The following is a 9912-nucleotide window of genomic DNA, read 5'->3' as shown; positions in this document are numbered from 1 at the left end:
TAGTATTTCTTTTATGAAATAATTTAAATGACAAAGGTCAAGTTATCCGAGGGTACTGCGTTTTTTAAATGAATCAAATATGACGTTTGCCAGTTCCACAATCAAGCCAATGATTTACAGAGGTTTCTGAACAGAAATCTGAAAGGGGTTTTCCATTTAGGTAGATGTTCGTAATTGCTTTTAAAGCTTCTTGTTTAAGACCAGTACGTAGTGTGTTTTTTTGTAAGTTTATTGCTGCAAAGCCCCTTTCAACCGCTGCAGTACTCCCAGACAGAGAAAACATCAATATATGAGCAGTATGTTGCTGTATTGTGGGTCATTTTGCTGCCTTGTAACTTACAAGACTCTTGTAAGATAACAAAAATTGAAAATGTATCACGAACATTAACGGGAAAATGGCCGTCCGCGCGAACGTCGGATTCGAGAAATTCGTTGTCCGCGGAGAATTTTTGACCGTCGAGGACGGGCTGTTTTTCGAGCCCTGGAATATTTGATGTTCGTTAGGAATCCATAGGCCACACAAATGTCTAAAAACAAGATTTTTCATGGAATTACAACATATAACCACAGTTAACGTGGAAAATGTTACTTTTTTTCAGTCATGGAATGGAAAGTAAAATATGTTTGAATACATAATTTAAAAAAAAAAATTTTTTCCTCACAGTTTAATAGTCCGTTCTAAATTATGAATGTTTATCATTGCGTAATCCGATGATGTTTTTATCACTTTTTTGCTTACTCTTTTCCCCATATTTTTTAAGCTATTTTTTAATCATTTTAAGAATTTTTTTTCTCTTCGTCATATTTTCTGCTTTAACTTTTTTTTCAGATCTTACAATCTCTTTAAATTTTCGTTCTTTTTCTGAAGTTAATTGAAAAAAGAAATTTATTTCTTTTAATTTAACCTTCCTTTTTTTCCCCAAATTTTTGGCCAATGTAAATGTATCTTCAAAATTTCGTTTGATTTTCCAGTACCATTTCTAGAATTCCTCATTGGATAATAAATGAGAAAAAGGAGTTTCGAAGTTTGAGTAAAATCAATCTCTCATTGACTTATATCTAGTGGGTCTTCAGCAGTACTTACCATTTACTTATGGAACCAATTGTTTTTGAAACTAACAATGCCTCAAGAGGACTTATATCAAAATCAGTTTTCAGGATACTTTCATTATCAATGTTAGTAGCATCAGCTTCAGTGCCAAAATTTGATTCACCAAATGTTCTTTTTGAAATAAATTCTTCAATATTGAGAAAAGCACAGGCTATTGGATATTTGTGAGATCAAACTTTTCTGTCGTCAATGTTCCTTTAAAAATTTGCAACATAACTTGTGAGATTTCCTTCTCAAGCTTCTGAAGAAATAGTGCATCGTTATTCTCGAAGCATGTATTTTGTTGATAAGTAAAACAAGGAAAATAGGGAATTTGATAGCATTTTTAATTAGCCATGGGTAGAAACATTTGCAATATATTTGTAAAATGTTGCTGCGATCATTGTTTCATTTCATGAATCGCTTTTTCCAATGAAATATATAGCAGGGACTGATTATGTAATATCTCAAATAATTCTTCAGTAAGGAATAACTACCAATGGAGGTACTTTTTCTTTCCTAGGTACTTAAGAATATAAATCCTTATAATTTTTAGGGCTAAGGATTTTTCCCGTTAAGGGCAGTATTCAACTCTTGTTCGTTCGCATTGTAAATGCAATCACTTTCTAAAAGGATGCCAGGGCTGCTTCCCTCCTAAAGATTCATCTAAAGTTCTTAAAACCAGTATTTCGAATATTATTCTCTAAGGCAGTGTATCTTAACCTTTTTGATACAATGGACACCTTTTAAATTTTTTTAAGAAGTCACGGACCACCCCCCTGTGAAAAATATAATTGTAAAAAGCATCAATTACTAGAAAACATTTAATTTTATTATTATAATTGTAAACAAAATTTTTAAAATTAAAATTTTTAATGTGAAGGTTGCTGCTGCTTTTCCTTAATTGATAAATTGAATTGGGGGATGGTTTTCGGCAAAGCAACGTGCATATCATGTTCAACATTCAATCGATTTGGATGTTATGTTTTTATTGTCACAAGTGTGGAAAATCCCTCTTTGCAAAGATACACTGTAGCAAACAAAATTATAGCTGGCATAGCTCGCTTTACAAGCAATGGGTAGGCTTCCAAAAGTTTTAAAAATTAGGAGTAGTCAGCGGACCCCCAAATTATAACTCATGGACCCCTTAGGGGTTCATGAACCACAGGTTAAGAAACCCTGCTCTAAGGGAAGTTTTGCCTTTTGAAATTATCTTCGCATTGCATTGAGTTATCGGTGGATGTCGCCTTAAAAAAAACTTCACCCATTTTTCACCTGGATGATTGTCTTTAAATGGATTTTTCCTACCAGTTCCCGTCAGGATATTAAGGATTGCAATAAGATAATAATTTAGCTACTTATTGGCACAAAAGCCTGCAAAGAAATTTTCCATTCAAGCTTTTATTATTATATTTAGTTGTTATATTTAGTCAGTAAACATATTTTATTAAGGTGTCTAAGGTATGATGTAATAACTAATCACTACATTTATAACGATAATTAATTAATAAATTATTATTATAATTCTTTAAATAAATTTAGCAATTAAATTTGCATTTTGAAATGAAATTGTTATAGGAACTATTCATACAACATTTAACTGAATTTTAGGTGTCCTCTATATCGCAGAACTACTAATAATCCATGTAAAATCATATTTCACTCATACTGTTCATTCACTGGGAAATCTATTCCCAGAGAAGAAACATGCCTGTTCCTTCACTGGTTAGAAGTTGTTTTTTGTACTTTTAACATAATTTTGATGTATAATATGACTAAAAGTACAGGAAAATTAAAATTTTTCTTTTGTTTTCATTAACTTGAAAAAATCCCAATAAAGGAACACTTGTTTATTCATTGGTTTTTCATCGTTTGGTAATCTAGTTAATCCTAATCTCAGTACTTGCTTATGTTATGATGCTTGAAATAAATAAAACGTAACTTCAATAACCATATTTTGAATTCTCTTTTTCACAATGAGTAAAAAAGCATTATTATATGCAATTAATTGTACTTTAAACGGATAACTACCACCACTGACCTTATGATTGTGTCAAAGAAACAAGGCGTTGAACAGATACTAACAAATTCAAAACTTTTTCCAGCTATTGTTAGGTAGTAAGCTACTGTTACCAATCAATCTAAATTAAAACGTTTAAAATCTTATTTTAAAAAAATATCCATGAAATGTTCCTTCACTGGGGTGTGTTCCATCACTGGTTGGTCTATCCTATACCGTCTTAATCTTAAAAGAAATTTCCGGAAGTGTTTCGCAGAACTATTTAACCAATTATTTAAGTAAATTTTGATATTTTTAAGAATCTTATTCTTTACCCTTTTACGTTTATTATTTCTTCATTAATATATTAATCAATTTTTTCAGTTCTTTAATTTAGGTTTTCTTTAAAGTAAAGTTACTTTCTAAATTATAGTCAAGTTTTCTTAAAAAGAATTATTGTCTGCTAGCTAAGAATAAAACCTTGTTAAGAAATTAAAAACATTCCGCTGTTTAAAATTATTTAATGAAAAACAGCTGATTATTTACTAAGCATGCTATTTCTTTTCTTTTCTTTTTTTTTTTGAAAAAAAAAAAGATTATAAATTATTGATTGTCTTTTTTGTTTGTTTCTCGTGACTTCAACATGGATTATCTAAAATAGTTTTGATGTTTTATAAGTAACTACAAAGAGTATAAAGATGCAGAACATAAAAAGCTGTCGAATAGGTAGCCAAATTTTTAAGAGTCTTAAAATATCTCAGTATCTTAAATGTTGTCCTAGCATCTTAGTTGTGAAATTAAATTTTTAATTATCTGACCACGTGTGATTCACTAATTATTTCATTATATCTTTTACTCTTTCTTTATGATACCAAGTAGATTTTTTTCCTGATAATATACTAAACTATTTTGTTTAATTTTTTACTTTAGCACGATTCCCAAGATATTATTGTAGTATAATTTGTTATCTAGAAAATGCCTTATTTTGTTAAGTAGGAAATACTAAAAATTGAAATTTGTAAGAAGATTCCGAAGCCGTGCCAATTTTAGAGTCATCTGATTTTAAAAAAATGCTATAAGAAATACGCAATTTCCGAAATTATTTTAATAAAAAAAAATAAAAAAACGTGGCAAGAAGGCTAACATACATTTTACAGAAACTGTGAAAACTCATTTTTCCTATATTTCGTCAAAAGAGGATAAGAATGATATTGGTCCAAGAGACCAACTCAATAATTTTGCTATTTCCAGAATTAAATCTGTTTGATCGAAACATATTATTCCTTGAAAATTAAAACGAGGAGAAAATTAGCTTTTATTATTTATCTAAGCTTGTTCCATTTATTTAATGATAGCGGTATTAAGGTTAAGAATATGCGATGGAATACTATTGGAATACTATACAATGGTTTACTATTATACTATAAATGCATTAAATCATGTAGCTTGAATAATTTATTTTAAGCAAATTATTTAATAATTTTAAGCAAAACAAGAGTGTAAAAATAAACTCGATCAAAATACTCCGAAAGTATACCCTAAAATATATGTTAAAAAAATTTGGCATCGATAGATAAAAAATACCTTTTCAAAACTTATTTTAATATCGAGTGAAATAATTTAATATGTTGTGTAACTAAATGGATAATCCCAAGAAACTGAATCGAAAATATAAAAACTTCATTGATTTAAAAAAATAATAGATGATAACAAAAGTAGACATGTTTTGAGCGTCCAATAATGAAAGTCACAAGTTATTCAAGCCTGACAAGTCTTGAGAATGGGCGATTATCTTTCAAAGCTCGAAGCATGTCGACTTTTACTTCCCTCTTCATATGTTTTCAAGCCAGTTGAGTTTTTATCGTCAATTATACTGTTTTACATTTGGGTCTTGATCATTATTTTGATAAGAATTTTACACTCGTTAAAGTAAAAATATGCATTTTAATATTTTAACAGGATTCATGTGGTCTTTAAAAACGTAAGAGAATCAATATTGTAAAAGTTATATTTAACTTAAAAATTAAAATTTTGAGACCGGATATTTTGAGTTAATGAAAGTAAATATTTTATCTTTTAAGTTTTTGGGCCCCATTTCAGTATCTTAAGGATCTTACTAGCTCTGTTTAAAAGTAGAGTATCAGATATATATAAGAAAACATAAATAATCATAGTGGTGGTAAATGTAGCTTATCGTAATTGAAGAATATGCTGTGCGACATTGTATGGTGAATTTGCGAACGTAAGTTTCAGAATGCATCGAAACACGAGGATGCTATTTGCTAATCATCTTTATCCAAAGAAAACCATGTAACCTAAATATCTAGCAGAATGAAGCGATTTTATAAACAACGAATCATACAATATGCAACATATTATTTGAATATCTTATTCTTAAACATAACATATTTCAATGTCTTTAAAATGCCACTAAACATTCAGCAATTCCTTGAGTTATAGAAAAAAGAAGTATCGTAAATTATAGAAAACCTTGTGAATGTGCATTAGAATAACTATACAATCTACATTTCATTTTTCAAGCACTTTTTTTCTTTCTTCAAACTTTCCTGCCTAGAAGACTCGATTAACCCTTTCGCGCCGACTGTCACAAATACGTGACAGCATAAAACAGTATCAACCAGGGTAAAAAGATAAAACTGGTAATCAAAGTAATTCTTTAGCAGTTTATTTGTGGGCGGGGTTATAATTGTTTGATTTATTTAATTCACCATTACTTTAGTTCAAAATAAAATTATTTAGTTATACTTTGAACTAACATTGATTATATATATGATTAAACTAACAATAATTAAATTCAAGGCAAAGTAAGTCTGTGAAATTAGCAACGCCTGCATTTTAGCTACCGTTTTTTATCTATTTACATTCTGATTTTGTACGAATGCTTTCATGAATCACCCGTCCCCAAGGGGTTAAAGCTGTAAAAATGATCATCCCTAAAATTTTGTATATAGCTGTAATAAGTTATGTTAATTTGATTTTAGTATGAAATCCTCGAATAAATTTAGCAAAAACAGCATAATCTAAACAGTATCAGATAAAAAGTTCATGTATTTAAATTCTAAAAACTTAGAAAATCATAAATAATTTATAAATCGATTCAAATTTTCTTTTCAAAGGACATTAAAATAATTTTTTTTTGCTTTTTAGACAGAAATCAGCTTAAAAATTGTCTATTGCCTAGAAACTTCGAAATATTTTCTATTAACAATGAATTAAACCTCTCTGAGCAATCACAAAACATTATTTCAATTTTTTTACAGTCATAGCATGGTTGCCTAGCAACCTATTAAAATTAAGCATTCCTCTTTTGAATGATCAATGGGTTATCTTAAAATATTCATTTGCGCAGGCGACTTTTTTTTGGCTGTTTTCTGGACTATCGCCAAATATATAAACCTTTATTGCGACCCAATTTACGATCCAATTTTTTTTAAATTTTGTCTACCCCCCCCCCTAATTTAAGTGTCTAGATTCCAAATTTGTAAAAAAAATTATAGGTTTATTCAGAGAAAGTACGTTTTTGTGTCTGATTTCGTATATTAATTAATAGTTAGCACTAATTAATTAGCATATTTGAGGTCATCCCCAGGAACCATTAAGATTGACACTTAGTTCGTGAAAATCCGATCATTAGAACGAAAGTTATTCAGGGTGATTCGTTTTTTTTTTTGTTTTTTTTTGCGGACTGTACATGTATAAATATAATATTATTTATACAATGATATAAAGAATAGCATATCCGATGGACATACGAAGCTGTTGTTCAATAACAAATATTTAAAATTGTCGGTTTTAATCAGTTAAGAGCTACTGTTTGTGACGTCGCTAAAAGACCTTGGAGATCTCAACGGCCTTATTTCTCGGAGGCTATGGTTCAGAGCCGGAGTTTTTTCTTTTAAGGGTAAATGTTATTTTATAACCGTGGTTGAACAGCCAACCCAATTTTAATGGTTTACGACTACTAATGTTCAACTCAGCAGCGTTGTCATTTTTAGCCCAATCCAGAAGACCTGGATTGAGTATTGGGAGAAATTTGCCTTCGTGATGGACTTTTTGATGGAGCTATCCCGCATCTGCGTTACATGGAGAGGAAGACCACGAGAACCTCGCATTGATAACCTGACGGCAAAGGGACTCTAACCCATGAATCGTCTACTACTGAGGATATTTCTTGTTAGTATTGTGGTCAGTGCAAGCGGGATTCGGACCCGGTTCGCCTCATTGGATGGCGAACGCTCTATCCCCTTAGCCATCGCGGCTCTTTAAGCTTAAATTCGTGAAATCTCCAAAACATAAACGCGTTTTTTGATAATGTACTATAAAGTAGATGAGCCGTGGTGGCTCAGGGGATAAAGCGCCCGCCTTCTAACGAGGTGAACCTGGTTCGAATCCCAGCTGTGACAAGTCGATACAAAATCCGCACCGACTACAGTGCTGACGTAAAATGCCCTCAGTGGTAGACGGATCATTGGCCACCTTGTTGTCAGGCTAACCGTGGGAACTTTTCTTCTCCATATTGCGCCAATGAGGGTTAGTTGCATCAAAAAATCCTCCACGAAGGTAAATTTCTCCAAATACGTGATACAGGAGTTCCCTTGGGCCCTGGATTGGGATCAAAATTACTTGTAATAGTGTGCCCTACCAGAGGAAATAATTATAGGCTACACAATGTTGCCCTATAGGTTACTATGTATGTATATATAAATATGAGTGTGTTAAATAGCGTTAAAATGAGGAAATTCGAAACCAATATTTTGTATTAAAACATATATCTCCCCTTCATATTGAAATTGAACCACGTATTATATTACCGGGTACCCTACATGATTTTAAAGGAAATAATTATATGCTTAATAGGGGGCCCACAATGTGGCCCTATAAGTTACTATCCATGTATATGGGGCAATCCATACAAAATTTACACCCATGATACAAAAATGATATAATTTTTTTTTATTGAAAATAAATCGACACGTATTTTTCGTTTTTGTTTAAATTGCATATTTTTGACTATACGAATTTTTTAAAATTTCGCTTTTTCGAGCGCACGACTTTGCAAGTTATTTTTTAACGTATTGCCATCCAACAACAAAAAGTATTTAAATACACTTTCTTGAAGTGATTTTTCTCAAATTTTAAGAAAATCAACATTAAAATATAAAATTTTTTGTTTTTGACATAAAAAAATTCATTTTTTGAAAAAAAAAACAATTTTTTTTTGTTGCAATTTGGACATTTTTGATTTTTTTTATATTTCGACAATGTGAAGTATAATCAATAATGATATTAATTCCAAATTTTTGGAATGGTAAGACCCTTTGTTCGAAAGATATAAACGAAACAGCACGCACGCCTCGCTCTAGTTTAGTAGGTAGCGGATGAGTTCGAGAACAGTCGAGCCATATTCTACATCATTTTGAGACCCTTGAGCCACCACGGCTCTAAAATTATGGCGACTCGTGGTGGGCTCGAATCGCCAAACTTTCGGTTAAAAATGCTCTACAGTGGACAGATATTCCTCAACATAATATACTTCATGTATTTTTTGACTCTAAGTTTCATTGCACTTAAGTTGAATATTACAGAGCCTTCAGGTGACCCCCGGTAAGATTAACGTTCAAATGAATGAAAGTGCGTAGGAAGTTACGCCGTAGGATAGCCTGGTTGGTAGGGCACTGGGCCCATGTTCAAGAGGTTGTGGATTCGATCCCCGCGGCCGAAGACTCCCTGTGTAGTAAATGGTGACTGGTGCACGTTAAATCTGTCGAGTCACAAAGTCCTCCCTGTTCACAAATCATACCTTTGGGGGTACTGATCCAAGAATTTCCTTGTCTTTAATATAACATCAGGTCGAGTTTGGAAATTATAGTTAAATATTGAAGGGAGATATGGGGTCATTTATATGTACAGTATATGAGCAAGAATTTCTCCATTTTACTGCTATTGTACGTGATAAAAAATAATAGTTTTTAAAAAAAATGTTTTATTTAAGTTACAAGATTTAAAAATAAATAAAAAAAAGCACATTTATTTTTATTAAATATAATTTTTAAATATTGAACATGACCGAAGCTCGAGTCCCGAACCTTCAGGACTAGAAATTACTTGTATCCTAACACTCAACCCATAGATGTAGACGGGGAAGATGAATCAGTTCACCTGAAGGGCGTCAGGGTAAACTTGAACATTGTAGTCTTTACTCTATAATCGCGCCATCTAATGATCATTTATATAACATTATGTTCTCAAATATTTTTAAAGAATTATCGAAGAGCTTGGTTTTGAACATAACAATATAATGTAAATAATTTTTAAAAATTTAATCTTCAACGATATCATTGTTCAAAATGATATTTATTAATAAGGAACGACGGTGCGAAATAATATTTTTTTTTTATTGAACATTTCGCATTTTTACATTTTCCACAATTTCCAAATAAAATTACCAAATATCATAAAGCATTTTTCGTAATTTTTTTTTTTATTTGTTTGCAGATTTCAAAGAAAATTCTTTTCGTTCAAAAATAAAAAGGTCAAAATTAAGTCAAGGCAAATCAGTTAATTCATAAATTAAGGAATACATAAAACGTCTTTAAATTAAATAATCATCTATATGAAAAATAAAATGAAACAAAAAAATAAATATGTTTACAATAGTTTTAAAAAAATTTCTTTAGAGCTGACATTTTTGTAATTATACCTTATGATTTTATTTAAAAGAAATTAAAGGCTAATAAGAATACTAAGTTTTCTTGCAAGAAATTTACACAATTGGCATATTTGGAATTGCTTTACAATATAA

Source organism: Parasteatoda tepidariorum, chromosome 7, assembly GCF_982258835.1.
Source record: "Parasteatoda tepidariorum strain Cologne lab strain chromosome 7, Ptep-v5.0, whole genome shotgun sequence".
NCBI lineage: Eukaryota > Metazoa > Arthropoda > Arachnida > Araneae > Theridiidae > Parasteatoda > Parasteatoda tepidariorum.
The sequence above is the reverse complement of the archived record's forward strand: the minus strand, read 5'-3'. Positions refer to the sequence as shown.